Below are 17186 nucleotides of genomic sequence, written 5' to 3'. Positions count from 1 at the left end.
ACGCGACGCGACTCCCGGCACCAGACAATTTTTATTTTATGCTTAATTTAACATAATGCAAAGCGTTTCGAACATGTTCTGTTCTTCGGGCGTTTATACATACATACGTACATATAGAAAAATATTACTGGAAAATAGTCTTAAACTGGATTAATCTAGAACTCTTTGTCGATTGTTTTTTTATTGTAGCTTCTGGTGTGGCGTTTTGGGGGAAGGAGGAGGGGCAGTCTATGGCTATAAATCGAAATCAGTGATGTCTTTTGCTGGTTTTCTTCCTTGTGGTTGACTATTCATATCACAGCCTGTATAAGATGCAGACAGATTTGTATCAGTTATGTGTTACGAAAATAGTGAGAAAGGCTTTCATATTACAGTTGATCACTTACAATTTCATCATCTTGCTGCTTCACTTGAGTCACTGGTGTAATGGCGGAGCTGTTGATTGATATTACACAATATGTGGCCCGAGCAGTTCTAGGCGCTACAGTCTGGAACCGCGCGACCGCTACCGTCGCAGGTTAGGTTCGAATCCTGTCTCGGGCATGGATGTGTGTCGTTTCCTTAGGTTAGTTTGGTTTAAGTAGTTCTAAGTTCAAGGGGACTGATGACCTCAGCAGTTAAGTCCCATAGTGCTCAGAGTCATTTGAACAACAATATTTGGCCGTAGATCAGTAGCAACTAATCAGACCTGCTACCGTGTGTATTGGTGCAACTGTAGTTTGCGCTTCTTATCCTCTTTCTTGAACTAAATTATGCTCATGCAAATTGCACCGTGCAACGTAAATGTAAAATCGTTGATCGTCAACTGAGATATTGTTTTTCGGAAAGGAATCGCATCGATCACATAAATAACACATCTTTTCACTTTCAAACATAGATGAGAATGCTACAGTATTTGAAAACATGTAATTTTGTTTTTCAATTATATTTTAAAATTAAATATTGCGTGCAGTGAGAAGTTACAAAAGCATCCAAGTCACCTCCGTACTCTTACTACAAAGGTTAGATTGTTGTTACTGTCAAAAAAAATGTTGTACCTGATTCTTCCCCTTGTATTCTGCTGTTCCTCATTTTCTTTGGATATCGCAAAGATATGCACTCACTACAATGACGACCTGGCATTCGTGCCCTAGATATTCCACTGTGAACATTGTGTGGGACACTTTCTGACGAATGTTGAATGCTACATGCTAGTAATTAGTCGTGCATTAGGAAAACGTGTCAGTTTACCGTTAACTCTTCCATAGTTGCTAAATTATATCTTTCTTAATAGTAAAGTGTTACTATGAATCTTGTTCGTGGTGATAAATTTATTTCAAAATATTGTAGAGAAATACAAATAAAAAATAAATAGCGAATTTCATTCGTTGCAAAGACTTCTCATGTAGTTAAGTCTAGGATGCGAGATGTCACAAATCAACGGTTCGTGTCTACTCATGATCACAGGTCTGGAAAAACTCTGGAACCTCCTACGTCGGACCTCTAGTGACTAACATGCATGATGGTCAACCATGTCTTCAATACATAATCACTGTCGTACTATTGTGAATGGGGGAATAGTCAGTGATTGTTATTTCTCGGGTTACCTAGACGTGACTGATTCATGCTGCCGAGCTTAGCTGTTGTTTTATGCAGGATATTTCTTAGCAGCATCCACAGCAAGAAGTAACAGGAAGTGATATTCAGTAAATTTCAAAACACAGCTACGAAAGCTGGGAAAGCTATGAGAGAACTTAAAGTGTACTAAAGGCTTACAGCGGTCTTCGAGACGCTACTACATGGCTGAGTCCATAGAGCAGAGCCTCCAAGTGTCGAAAGTCGGCCTTGTTTAGGGATCAATAACAGGAAGATTAAAGAAAAACTACCTTCGTGCCCTGTACAAAATGTAGTGCACAAACTTGAAAGCTTTTCGATTCAGTTACAGCTTATTCTCTCTAAATCCAGATAATTTTCTCTGCGGAATCTTTACATGTCTCCGAACCAGCACTACGACATTGTAGCATCTGGTATTCCATCAGCTTCAGGTACTGTCACCCTGCGTTGTCGTTGATTATGTTTTGTTTTTTATACTACTTGTCGTTGGCTTCAGTGCAAAAACTGATTTGATACGCTCCGTGTATAGACGAATACTTTTTAGTAATATGGTCTTAACTTGGTACTAGTCTTTATGTTATCAGTAGTACTGACTACATTCCTCTTCGTCTTCTGCATACCCGCTAATGGATGTTAGTGATGACATTTTCCCGGTCTTCTCCGCCTCTTCCCGCATGGATAAAGTCCCCTGCATTTCTTGTTCCTGTTCACTATCTGACATCCTCCTCCTACCGTTTCCTCTCCTGCCTTCAGTCTAGCCCTCGATTATCAGTTGAAGAATGTGATACTTTCCACTACATGTTATGACCTAAGTACGCTGCTGTTTTTCGTTTGTGGTTAACAATTCTCAGTCTCCTTTTACTGTTTCCAAGATCTCTTCATTTGTTTTCTTTTATGTTCATGGAATTTTAAGGGTTCTTCGATATATCCACACCTCGTGTTACATGATATCCCTAAACACAGGGTGGGTTAGGTCAAGGAAAGCGTGGAAGAGCTAATACAGAATTGTGGTGCCATTTGTCATTTGAATGGTTATATGTATTTAACCACCACATATCACCATGAATAAATAAATACATTAATCAAAAATAATTATGAGCGACATGGTAAGACTAATTCGTTGCTTACAGCAATAATATATTTTAACAAATGATTTTACCTCAAAAAGTCGCAAAACACAGTGCCAGAATAAATACAAAACGAAAGACATGTTTTCAAAAAATAAACTTCTTTCTTTATCGAACAGAAACAGGTGAAAGAACAACAACAAAGATATCTTTAAGACCATTTGCGAAAGTGTCACTTAAGGCCTTCAAACGACTTTCGGAAACATAACTGATTTTTTTAATCAAAGAGGCCCTGCTCACAAGAGGGTCAACAAGCTGTTAAAATCAGCATAAAAGCTACTGAAAATTTTATCAAGCACCAGAACAGCATAGTAGATTAATGGTGTCCACACATGACGCAAGTACAATAACATTTTTGGCTCAGACCAGTAACTGTGGTTAAATGATTTGGAAATATTAGCATATCATAACAGTCAAGAGAGTACCTTGTCCTTAAACAAGTTTAGAAAAATCGTAGCTACCTCAATTTCGTAATATGAGCAATACAACCGTATTCCAAAGGAGATGTAGAACCTCAAGAAAAACTTTAAATAAGGTTCCATGGATCCGAACATTAAGTAGTATAGCCAGTAACTAACTTAAAATCTATTAGCAGGCAGCACGAACCAGCGCCCTGAGGCAATAGCAAACGCGCCTCAAAGGCAGCCAATAAACTCCTTGGTGGTGCGTAACAGCAGCAAGCCCTCGCCGTCACCAGCCTCGAAGTTCAGGAGACCAAACAAAGTTGTTAATAAACTTCACTTAGATGAAACGCAGGCCAAACAGACCACATTATCAAATATTAATGGCAGCCTTCTCGTGAAATGGTCAGCATAATGCCTCTTACTTTGCCACCAGATTTCAAAAGTTTACCTTTAACCGAATTTACAAGACAGCCTAGTAGTGGCGACGTTAATATTTCTTGAACTATTTACTTGAATGAAATTTGATACAAGAGAACTTAATAAATAGGATCTGACAGTAATTATGCCAAACCACTTGGCGAGGAACCTTGCATGAACCAAACAGCTACTTAAGCGAAATGACAAACTTACCTGTATGGGGTGGTACTTCATAATTACATCTTAGGAGCAATGCTTCCTTGTGTTATATTTCGACATGGAAATGTACAGCATAATTTTAATGCATATACAGGGTGTTACTAAAAGGTACGGCAAAATGTTCAGGAAACATTTCTCACACACAAAGAAAGAAAATATATGTGGACATGTGCCCAGAAACGCCTACTTTCCATGTTAGAGCTCATTTTCTTACTTCTCTTCAAATCACATTAATCATGGAATGGAAACACACAGCAACAGAACGTACCAGCGTGACTTCAAACACTTTGTTACAGGAAATGATCAAAATGGCCTCCGTTAGCGAGGATACATGCATCCACCCTCCGTCGCATGGAATCCCTGATGCGCTGATGCAGCCCTGGAGAATGGCGTATTGTATCACAGCCGTCCACAATACGAGCACGAAGAGTCTCTACATTTGGTACCGGGGTTGCGTAGACAAGAGCTTTTAAAAGCGTGGAGGCCATGGAATTGGTCCACTTCTACCAGCCCATCGGTTACCGAATCTGTTTTTGAGAAGCGTACGAACACTTCGAGTGAAATGTGCAGGAGCTCCATCGTGCATGAAAAACATGTTGTGTCGTACTTGTAAAGGCACATGTTCCAGCAGCACAGGTAGAGTATCCCGTATGAAATCATGATAACGTGCTTCATTGAGCGTAGGTGGAAGAACATGGGGCCCAATCAAGACATCACCTACAATGCCTGCCCGAACGTTCACAGAAAATCTGTGTTGATGACGTGATTGCACAATTGCGTGCGGATTCTCGTCGGCCCACATATGTTGACTGTGAAAATTTACAATTTCATCACATTGGAATGAAGCCTCATCCGTAAAGAGAACATTTGCACTGAAATGAGGATTGACACATTGTTCGAGGACCCAATTGCAGAAGTGTACCCATGGAGGCCAATCAGCTGCTGATAGTGCCTGCACACGCTGTACATTGTACGGAAACAACTGGTTCTTTCGTAGCACTCAACATACAGTGACGTGGGCAACGTTAACTTGTACAGCAGCAACTTCTCTGACGCTCACATTAGGGTTATCATCAACTGCACGAAGAATTTCCTCGTCCATTGCAGGTGTCCTCGTCGTTCTAGGTCTTCCCCAGTCTCGAGTCATAGGCTAGAATGTTCCGTGCTCCCTAAGACGCCTATAAATGGTTTCGAACCTCTTCCTGTCGGGACACCTTCATTCCGGAAATCTGTCTCCATACAAACGTACCGCGCCACGGCTATTGCCCCGTGCCAATCCATACACTAAATGGGCATCTGCCAACTCCGCATTTGTAAACATTGCACCGACTGCAAAACCCCGTTCGTGATGAACTAACCTGTTGATGCTACGTACTGATGTGCTTGATGCTAGTACTGTAGAGCAATGAGTCGCATGTCAACACAAGCACCGAAGTCATAATTACCTTCCTTCAATTGGGCCAACTGGCGGTGAATCGAGGAAGTACACTACATACTGAAGAAACTAAAATGAGGTCTAACATGGAAATTAAGCGTTTCCAGACACATGTCCGCATAACATCTTTTCTTTATTTGTGTGTGAGGAATGTTTCCTGAAAGTTTGGCCATACCTTTTTGTAACACCCTGTATTAACTACAAGAATGTAGGGGGCCAATCGGGCGTCGCCCTGCAGTTATTCAAGATGGACTTGATGATGTCATGCAAGATGGCGGCTTTTGGCGGGAAGTTTGAATTTCGGCGGGAAGATAGGTCAGTTGGGCTACCTCCAACACCCAAACCCCCACCTCCACCCCTCCCCCTGAAAATGGCGGGAAGTTCAAATGCGATCAGGTGAATGCAACACACCTCTACTAACCTAAGAAAATTGTGGGAAGATAGGGCACTTGGGCTACCTTTACTAACTTAAGACATCCGCCCGCCACCTCTGGCAGGAAAAGGATTCGGCCTGTGCTGGATGTAAGTTTTTATTTTGCACAGAGTCTTTATTTGAACAATTTGATCCAGTACAGCCATCCAGTTATTCACCACGAGGCCCTGAGTCCAACTGAGATAGTACACAGCACGACCGCCAGAGGGCGCTGTCGTCCATTCTGCGACGTAATCCAAGATGGTGTTCATGACGTCAGCTAATGACAGAAGTACCTTTATCCAAGATGGCTGATTTTGGTGGCAAACAGTGTATTCACCACGAGGTCTGGAACAATACACACTACTGTCACCAGAGCTCACTGTCATCCCTCCCATTATGTAATCCTAGGTGACGGTCTGGGGTGGGGGAAATGGTGGGAACCAATAGGAACCCTTGAACCAGTCACATGTTAGACTTCAGCAAGTAGGATGGCAATATCTGGTAACGTCATTGGAGAGGATATACAGGGCAGGCTCAGCAGCTCTGGCACCTCAGTCTTGCTGAGTCAGTCAGCAGCAGCAGAAGAAAATGGACCATGAAGTATCAACAACAGTTGCAATCACAATTGGCATTGCAGAACAGGAGGAAATGGTAACGTAAGCAGCCTATATCATTTCTTTCTCTTTGGATAGCGTTATTATTTTTATTATCATTACTATTATTATTATTCATTGTTTCCATATATTGATCCATGTGTAATGCTTTCTCGTATCTGTTCAGCATAGCCCTCGAAGCATCCAAGACAGTAGGGTCGAGAGCCAACATGCCAATCTCAGCCACGTCTGGACCTGTAGCAACCTCAGCTGCCACCTTGTCAAGACCTGCAGCGACTTCTAGACCTATGATAGCAAAAACCTCGAACACGTATGAACTTGTAGCGACCACGTGGGATCATGTAGTGTACATAGCCCACTTGCAGGAGCAGGACAATGAGCTGCTGTTGTCCATTCCACTCATCGATTTGTGTCATGATGACATGCGATCTGCCCCCAACACATCGAATACTGGTGGTGGTCATAAACAACATCAAGATGGAGGACAGTACTGGTCACCAACATATGATCCATCCCAGCAGAACACATCTGTGATAGTGCAACCAGATAGTCAGATTCTGTGGATAAGAAGGCATCGAGTGTACCCATACTTTTCACTTCCACATACAATTTCACTCCCAGTGGAACGAAACGTGTGAATGTTGATATAGAAATACATCTTGTCTGGGACTTGCATGCGAGAATGGAAATTGAAAATGTATTGAAAGGTGTTAAATTGCCAATTTCCGAGTTTGATTGGGACTAAATATGTCATGCAGCGCGCTACATAAATCAGCAGATGACTACAGATTATTATCCAACTCGTTCTCCCCCAGACATTTGCCTTACTTTTGTGACACTTTCTACGACAACACTGTATGATAACTGTGCATTATGTGTGAAATCGGGTGACAACTGTGCTTATCTATCGCATGCCTCAGTTATGCAGTTATACGATCTGGATACTGGGCTACATCTTGCATTGGAGAGACTGAACTATTGGTTGCCAAGCATAGACTCTGCATACAATGATGTTGTAAACTCTATACATGTGCATAGCGTACATGCTGATGATCTGAGGCTGCGCCTTTGTTTTCACATGAACGCTGAACCTAAAGATAAACTGATCAAATTTGCGTATGAGACATCTCAGTACCGTGAGGTACTATTGGACTGAGTGAGATGCATGTGGAGTTTATTGTATGTCAAAAAGCTTTGTTTGGGAAATACTGTACAGCTGCAAAGATGAAGACAAGAGTCTAATGATTTTCCTGAAATACTACACCCAATGTATGATACTTAAATAAAACAAATAATGTATGCACATATAATCTCAAACCATGTTTTATGTCTTATTTCATACCTCTCTCATTATACTGGAAGTATCACACATATTAATTTTGGTTTCAATGCTATAACAGTTATTGATGTGTAGTGAATGATCAAGATACTCTTCATTGGTTATATACTGTATATACAGGGTGTTACTAAAAGGTACGGCCAAACTTTCAGGAAACATTCCTCACACACAAATAAATAAATGATGTTATGTGGACTTGTGTCCAGAAACGCTTAATTTCCATGTTAGACCTCATTTTAGTTTCGTCAGTATGTACTGTACTTCCTCGATTCACCGTCAGTTGGCCCAATTGAAGGAAGGTAATTATGGCTTCGGTGCTTGTGTTGACATGCGACTCATTGCTCTACAGTACTAGCATCAAGCACATCAGTACGTAGCATCAACAGGTTAGTTCATCACGAACGTGGTTTTGCAGTCAGTGCAATGTTTACAAATGCGGAGTTGGCAGATGCCCATTTAAGGGGTTCCGGAAAGGCTCAAAATCATGAAAAGTTCAATTTTTACTTTATTTCGTTTTCTGAATCTGCAGACTATTACCTTTTAATAGATATATAATTTATTCAATTCCGAAGACTACAACTATTTTTAAATTTCTTTTGAAATGTGTTCTACATGGGCGTGACACACTGTGGCGCCGTTAAACTGCTGTCAAATGGCGTTATTATTAACGTCCGTGTTCATCAGGTACATTTTAGTGATGTGAGATAAAGTATGTGTTGTGGCTAACCTGTGTTGGTTCAATATATATCGCTGGTGTGATTGTCGATTGTTTCAGGTTTATTTACTCTGCCGTTATCTCGAAAATATTCGTAATTAATTCTGTTTCTTGAGTCTCTGTTTTGTTGAAGTATAATAATGAGTAAAAGTAAAATTATTAGAAATCCTCTGAAAGCTTTTAAGAAAAGGAGAAATGTTGGAAAGCCAAAGGTATGTGTTATTACTGTAAACAATAAAGACGATGAAAATCACCAACGTAGCTTGTGTCCCAAAGAAGAAGACAGTTGGTGTAAATATAACAAAGGATTGCTAACTGGTGAAGTGTACACTCATAAGGATAGTCTGCCTCATGCAATAATGGAGGTGATAAAACCTATTTTCAGAGACTTAGCAGCACCTGAACTGTTGAAAAAGTGTATTCACGGAAAAACTCAAAACCCCACTGAAAGTGTAAATAGTGTTATATGGTCGAGAATCCCCAAGACTGTATTTTTTGGAATAGAAACACTTCACATTGGTGTGTATGATGCTGTTGCGACTTTCAATGATGGCAACATTGTAAGGTGCAAGGTATTTAGAAATATGGGAATGAAGATAGGTTCTAACATGGTACGAGCGATGCTTGCTTTAGACAAGGAACGCCTTCGGGCTGCAGACAGGGCTGTAAAGAGTCTAGAAATACAAGCAAGAGTAAACAGGAGGAGGAACAAGAGGAAGCTGGAGGAGGAGTTTGCAGAGGATAAAGATAATCCATCCTATGGACCTGGAATGCACTAAAAAGTTAATCCAATCTTTGTTGCTCGATTCCAAAAACTTTTATTTTCTGATACTAAATACATGTTTTCTAAGGATCTTCCAAACATATTTGTTTCAAACGTTCAGTAAATGTTACACAGTACTTTCTGCATAATTTAACACAGCCTTTTTCCAAAAAACTGTATATTTTTGAATATATAAATAAAAAATTGCAAAAAAAATGTTGTGAATTATCATTACAATTGAAAAAAATCATCTTTAATAACTGAACTAAAATTTTGTAAAATACCTATGTTAAGCTGTAGCCCATATTCCAATAAATAATCTGTACAAAGTTCAACTTCCTACCTCCAATACTTTGTGAGGAAAGATGTAATTTATAAGCGTTATTTTAACATTGCAAGTATAGGGCGTTCCGGAGCCCCTTAATGTATGGATTGGCACGGGGCAATAGCCGTGGCGCGGTACATTTGTATGGAGACAGATTTCCAGAACGAAGGTGTCCCGACAGGAAGACGTTCGAAACAATTTATTGGCGTCTTAGGGAACACGGAACATTCCAGTCTATGACTCGCGACTGGGGAAGACCTAGAACGACGAGGACACCTGCAGTGGACGAGGCAATTCTTCGTGCAGTTGACGATAACCCTAATGTCAGCGTCAGAGAAGTTGCTGCTGTAGAAGGTAACGTTGCCCACGTCACTGTATGGTGAGTGCTACGGGAGAACCAGTTGTTTCTGTACCATGTACAGCGTGTGCAGGCACTATCAGCAGCTGATTGGCCTCCGCGGGTACACTTATGCGAATGGTTCATCCAACAATGTGTCAATCCTCATTTCAGTGCAAATGTTCTCTTTACGGATGAGGCTTCATTCCAACGTGATCAAATGGAAAATTTTCACAAACAACATGTGTGGGCTGACGAGAATCCGCACGCAGTTGTGCAAACACATCATCAACACAGATTTTCTGTGAACGTTTGGGCAGGCATTGTTAGTGATGTCTTGATTGGGCCCCATGTTCTTCCACCTACGCTCAATGGAGCACGTTATCATGATTTCATACGTGATACTCTACCTGTGCTGCTAGAACATGTGCCTTTACAAGTACGACACAACATGTGGTTCATGCACGATGGAGCTCCTTGCACATTTCACTCGAAGTGTTCGTACGCTTCTCAACAACAGATTAGGGGACCGATGGATTGGTAGAGGTGGACCAATTCCATGGCCTCCACACTCACCTGACCTCAACCCTCTTGACTTTCATTTATGGGGGAATTTGAAAGCTCTTGTGCATTTTCAACTTCTCGCGGCGTAATGAATAATCCAGTAAATTTCGGGCATGCAGCCGTGCAAATAAAATTTCTCCTACTGATATTTCGGCCGCGTATCGTCCGGCCATCTTCAGAGCGAGTCACAAGACTGACGACGAGGTGCCAAGCGCGGCCTTATATGCTCCACCGCGGCGGTACTGCGCATGCCAGTCACAGATGCTGGTCGGCGGCAGAGACATACGCTTACACATGCGCCGCCTGTGGCGAAGGCGTACACACATTCGATTTTCTTATCGATGTTTGATCGGCGGCGGTGACACGATGACGACTTATCTGCAATATAATTACTCCAAGAGCCGGATTCCATGCTTTGTCCAAATTAAAACCATTATCTCTGTTTATTAAATTGTTGGCTAATCGAATATCTATAGCTTCCTTGAATATAGATTCCCAAAAAGAAGAGGTGGATGTTAAAATCTTCACATCACTGTAATTCATGGAATGACCCGTATCAATACAATGTTCGGCCACAGTTGACTTGTCTGGTTGTAATAAGCGTGTATATCTTCGGTGCTCCACACACCTTTCATGAACGGCGCGTGTTGTTTGACCTATGTATGACTGCTCACAATATCCGCAAGGAATCTTGTACACACCCGCCTTACGAAGCAGTAAATCGTCCTTCACAGAGCCGAGTAAAGCCGCAATCTTCGTGGGGGGGCCGGAAAATCACCACAACACAGTGTTTCTCAAGAATACGGCCTATCTTTGAAGAAAGAGCACCAACATAGGGCACAAACGCACTACATCTGAAGAAATTACTATGTTCATCCCCATCACATGCCTGCTATTTAGGTTTTACATCGAAAGCTCTACGAATTTGTTGCGGAGAATATCCATTCGATTTAAAAATGCTCTTGAGGTATGTTAGCTCTCCTTGCAAATTGTCTTTATCGGATATACAGTACGCCCGATGCACTAAGGTCTTAAGGACACCCATGGTCTGTGAAGGTTGATGGCAGCTACTGGCATGAAGATATAGACTTGTGTGCGTTGGTTTCCGATATACGGCATGTCCTAATGTGCCATCACTTTTACGACGAACGACAACATCCAAAAATGGGAGGCAGCCGTCTATTTCCATAGTTAATTTAATGCTAGCATGGATGGAATTCAAATGCTCAAGAAATCGATGTAATTCATCCATACCATGGGGCCATACCACGAATGTGTCGTCCACGTACCTCCAGAAGACCGTAGGTTTAAAACATACTGAGTCCAGTGCCCTGACCTCGAAGTCTTCCGTGAATAAATTAGCTACCAGAGGGGAGAGGGGCTTCCCATGGCAACACCGTCAATTTGCTCATAAAATTCACCATTAAACTGAAAATAAGATGATAAAAGAACATGTTCCAATAAGGCCGTAATGTTCTTATGAATATGTTGGCTAATAAGAGATTAAGAGTCTTTTAAAGGTACATTGGTGTATAATGATACCACGTCAAAACTAACAAGCACATCCATACTATTTAGCCTAATATTGCTAAGTCTCGCTGTGTTTCTGTTTCCGGTCCTCTGCCCATGCTTCTTGTCGGCTTTGTGTCTTCGGCTTCATCTTCATTGCCTTTTTGGTAGCCCATATTTCTTTCATCTTCCGACTGTGATCTTGCTTGCTTTCTTCGGTCCATTTTACGCCTGTTCGTTTGTCACATTGTATCTCACGTAGTTTGATTTTCTTAATGATGTTTCTGAATTATATTCTGTCGTCTATTGTGTCTGCTGTTATGTTGAGTTGGTTCAGGTCGTTTTTCACCCCTGCCACCCATTTGTTGTTTCTAGTGGTTACCCAGTGAAAGATCTGTTTGGTCAGTCTGTGTGATGGCATTCTGTATAGGTGTCCATAGAATTGTAGTCTGCGTTTTCTAATCTTTTCTTTGATTGCTCCGTATGTTTGTATAGCTCCTCTGTAGGTTTTTTGATCTATATTCCATTGTTGTTAGTTGCGCCAAATATTTTCCTAGGTATTTTCGGTTCTACTTTTCCTAGTTGTCTGATACGTGTATGCCCTAGGATATATATATATATATATATATATATATATATATATATATATATATATATATATATATATATGTCACTACCTGACGTAGTTAGTATCATGGCAAGGTGGATGAAACATCCTCATTACAAGGACTTTGTTGTCAATGACTGGTCCTGTGAAGATGCAAAAGAATACCGAAGTAGAAGAATGGAATTCTCCTTCCTGATAATATACGAGCAATTATTGTAGGTGCCTCCAATCGTGGGAAGACTAATGCCCTCATGGCGCTGCTAACACATGTAGATGGAGTCCGACTTGAGCATGTTTGTGTATTCTCAGAAACCCTGTTTCAACCCAAGTATCCCCTATTTCAGGAGATATTGCACGGTGTAGATGGTGTTACATACACGACATTCAGTGAAAGAGGTGAAAAAGCAAAGTCAGACACTGTCTTCATTTTTGACGATGTTGCTGTGGAATACGAAGCCCAAATTTGAAAATATTTTTGTTTCGGTCGTCATATGGGTGCTGTTGTATTTTATCTAAGCCAAACATATTATGAAATCCCGAAAAAGTTGGTTAGGGATAATGCAATCCTTATTATAGCCTTCAAACAAAAAAATGAGTGTGAAATATTATGGGACTTAACTGCTAAGGTCAGAGTCCCTAAGCTTACACACTACTTAACCTACATAATCCTAAGGACAAACACACACACCCATGCCCGAGGGAGGACTCGAACCTCCACCGAGACTAGCCGCACACTCCATGACTGCAGCGCCTAAGACCGCTCGGATAATCCCACGCGGCAGCCTTCAAACAAGACCATCTGAATTTAAAACACATTTACCAGGCACATGTCGAAACTGACATGTCGTTCAATGATTTTGTAAATATACGCGCTGATTCCTGGAATCATTCACAGAATGGGTTTCTCGTTATTGATAAAACAAGAAAACTTATTGATGGTAAGTAGAGGCGAAACTTCCAAGAGTTTTTTGCATATATAGCGTGGCAAGACAGGTTAGTACATCAGTATACGCTGCACCATGGACAAATTCGCGCGTATGACTAGCTCTCAACCCGAGAGAATGGGCTACACAGACAGAACATCCGCCTGCACATGGATGCGAAAAATCAGGATATTTTGAATTCAGTTGGAGGTATGAACAGGGAGCTACAGACGTATTACCAGACTTTTCTGAGAATGATGAATGCGTTAAATGAGTTAGTTAATGAAGTCGGTAAGAAAGTAGCCTACATAACTGAAATGGTCGAGGTTACTGAGGGGAAAATAGATGTAGGGTTCGTTGTTGTTGAGAAGGTAGAGCGGGTAAATAGTAGGAGGACGAAGAAAATGAGCGGCTATATAAAGCCTCATGCAGTGGAGATGTCTGATTAGTATACACCGAGAAGTCAACGAAGCGGGAAGTGATTAAAGCGCGTGAACCAGTTCGTGAGAAACTACGGTCACTGAGGTTAGAGCATATGGATCGACAGCAAACACTAAGAGAAACCTTTAACCGTCTGCTGAATCTCTCCGACAGCACGCAGTAAACCAAAAACACACGATAACGATGGTGTTGGCATTAACGAATTCATTATCCGTCCCGCCCCTGGTCAGATAGAACATTCGGCGTTAGCAGGGAAAACTGTACATGTTGGGTACGCATCCTATAACTGTAACTGATTGGTGATAGGCGGTTTGAGTGAACACCTGGCTTAATGATTCTTATTTTCCTTAGATCTACCAAAACACCTATAAATTATTCACTTAACGATAGGAAAATTTACCGTTAAATACTGCACATGACTGAGGTACATGAGATCGCGAAAAGTCAGAGCAACAAGAAATACAAAAGCATTATGAAACCAATACTTCAAGGCGAAAACAACAACGACCACGGCAGTAGCAGCGGTAATGGTATTGCCAATGAGCATACAGTAGTGAACAATCGAATACTGCAGTATATACTCGTGTATTATGACGACCCCAACGAGCTAATAGATCGACAACGGCAGCTCATGGTCCCAGCTGCTGCAAGTAATACCACTCATTCGAATGAGGTTGTTTCAACAATGTTTCAGCTTGGAGAGAGAGGTATCATCGAATAAGTATGGAGACAGTAGTTCGAGAACTGCACAAACCATCACGCAAAACATACACTTGTAGGCATGTTGTTATTAAAGGTTTGGATGACTTACGGAAAGCTGATCTTTTAGATATGAGGGAATATTCACATGAGAACAATGGATTTAAATATATTTTAATACTTAGTGATACCTACTCCAAATTTGCTTGGGCATCACCTGTTACAACAAAATCTGGTAGAAATGTCGCGGATGTTTTTGTGCGTTTGCTACAGAGGGACGAATCGATGCCCACAGAATTTCCAAATTGACTACGGAGGAGAGTTTTACAATAGGTATTTCAAGACCGTGATGCAGCGATACGGAATACATCACTACTCAACATTCACTCACCTGAAGGTAAGTATCGTAGAGCGACTGAAAGGAGCACTATTATCCCCAACGTAAGATTTGTAACGCTTAAGACTGGAAACATATGACTACACAATTTGGTACGCCGCCACATATAGTACGTGTTTTTCTGTAAAGGTGGTATGTGAGGCTGTAGGGTCTCCTTCACAGCGGGTCACAGGAGCGAAGAGGCACTGAAAGTTGGTGAGCATTCTTGAACTTTATGAATTTGTTTCCCTCAGTATCCATTATAACACCTACCGGGTCCTTCGAAGAACAGTCTACTAGATGGGTCGCTAAAAACTTGTCTATTGAGAAATAATTAAGGAACCTTAAGCAAATATGTTCTTTACTATTATTTTTGACAATTGACTGAAAAGAACTCGCGACATGTCTTTGATCCAAACATAATGATAATTATCTCCTTCAGAGGAGAGCAGCATGTTTACATGTAGCTCACTCTCCCCGGCAGGTTTTGGGAACTGGAAGGGGTCCGACGACGGTATGCTTGTCTTACCCATCTGAGTTGCTTTTCTTCTCCAGGCCATAATCGTGAATCGATATGCCGGTATTCTGCACCTCAAATTTAGGTACGTCCTGGATCTGGACGGGGAACTCTATACCATCAAAGGTACAACGTGCCCAAATGCTATTATCAGCTACCCGGTATGTACTCGGACGCTCAAGATGATCCCCTCGATCGTACTTCCTTTCGCAAGCCAGGATTTACCATGCAAAACAAGCATACAAATGGTTCAAATGGCTGTGAACACTATGGGACTTAACTGCTAAGGTCATCAATCCCCCAGAACTTAGAACTACTTAAACCTAACCAACCTAAGTACATCACACACATCCATGCCTGAGGCAGGATTCGAACCTGCGACCGTAGCGGTCGCGCGGTTCCAGACTGTAGCGCCTAGAACCGCTCGGCCACCCCGGCCGGTCAAAACAAGCATAATCGTTTGCATTTTTGACAATAATACATGCCCTGTAGTTAGCTATTTCTGTAGGGAGCTAGATATAGATTTACCTTCTACGTACTGGATCGTAGACATGTGTATGGATGTCCAGGTGTAGAATTCTGCTGAGTGCTTTAGCCGTACCTCTCACATCAATCTCAGAAATCTGTCCCAATTTAGCACTCAAGGTGGGTTTACGGAACCACTCGGCGATTGATGTACTCCGCGTTATCACGCCATTTTCCCTCAAAAAAGTAATGAAGACTCGTTTCTAGAACGCCAGACTAACCTTTGGGAAGGGGGGGCGGGGGTGCTATAGTTCAATGCAAACAAAGCACAGCACGCATTTAATGGGTGGATACCGCGGATCATTGATTACGCGGAGGAGCTCTGTTTCCACGACAGGAAGGCACGCGCTTAGAAATCCAACAGGGTCGCAATACCCTCCTGCCGGGCTGTTGATCCTGCTGACCGAGATTCGCTCCACAAAGGTGTCCGCAATCACCGAGTACCTAACCGCGGTCTGGTATCATTGACCTGATGTCCTTTACTAAAAGGATGGGGAAGGGAACTGCCGCTAATCACAGGATCCTCTCTATTACTAATTTATATATATATATCGTTCGTCAGTATTTGATGTAGTTTACGAAATATATCCAGCAGTAACGTTAGGTGACTCACCATATATATATATATATATATATATATATACACACATATATATATTATTATTATTCACGTTTGGGCCCTACTGGACCACGCGAAGTACAATCACGGGGCATTCAGTTATTTTCTTTTAGACTTTCTCTCTGCCCAAATTGTTTTCATTCTCTCGGAATGAGCTCTTTTCCTTTCATCAGACCATGTGGTTCCAGTTTTCTTTGGTTTTTCAGCTTGACCAACTACCCAGTCATGAATTTTTTGCCTAAATAATTTTCTGTCTTGAATTTCATCTTGTTTTATATCTGCCTCTTTCATGTCCTCTTTTATAGCGGCAATCCATTTTATTGTCTCAAATTTAGCTTTACTTCGATTTTCGTAGAATTCCACTACTTGTTTAGTTAGTCTGGTAGCATCCATTCTTTTAATATGCCCATAAAATTTTAATCTGCGTTTTTTCATATCTGAATATATGCTGGTGTATTGTTGAATTTCAATATTTGCTCTTAGCCTGTATGTTCCTTCTTCAGGATATTTTGGACCTAGAATTTTTCTGATTACTTTTCTTTCTCTTTTTTGGATTTCTTGAATGTCCTTTTTTCTGTTTAAAATTAGCGTTTCAGCCCCATAAAGGCACTCTGGTTTTATGACCGTGTTGTAATGTCTCAATTTAGAGTACCTCGAGAGACATTTTTTGTTGTAGATGTCTTTTGTAAGTCTAAAAGCTGTC

This window comes from Schistocerca nitens, chromosome 6 (genome assembly GCF_023898315.1).
Source record: "Schistocerca nitens isolate TAMUIC-IGC-003100 chromosome 6, iqSchNite1.1, whole genome shotgun sequence".
Classification (NCBI taxonomy): Eukaryota; Metazoa; Arthropoda; class Insecta; order Orthoptera; family Acrididae; genus Schistocerca; species Schistocerca nitens.
Note: the sequence above shows the minus strand (reverse complement) of the source record.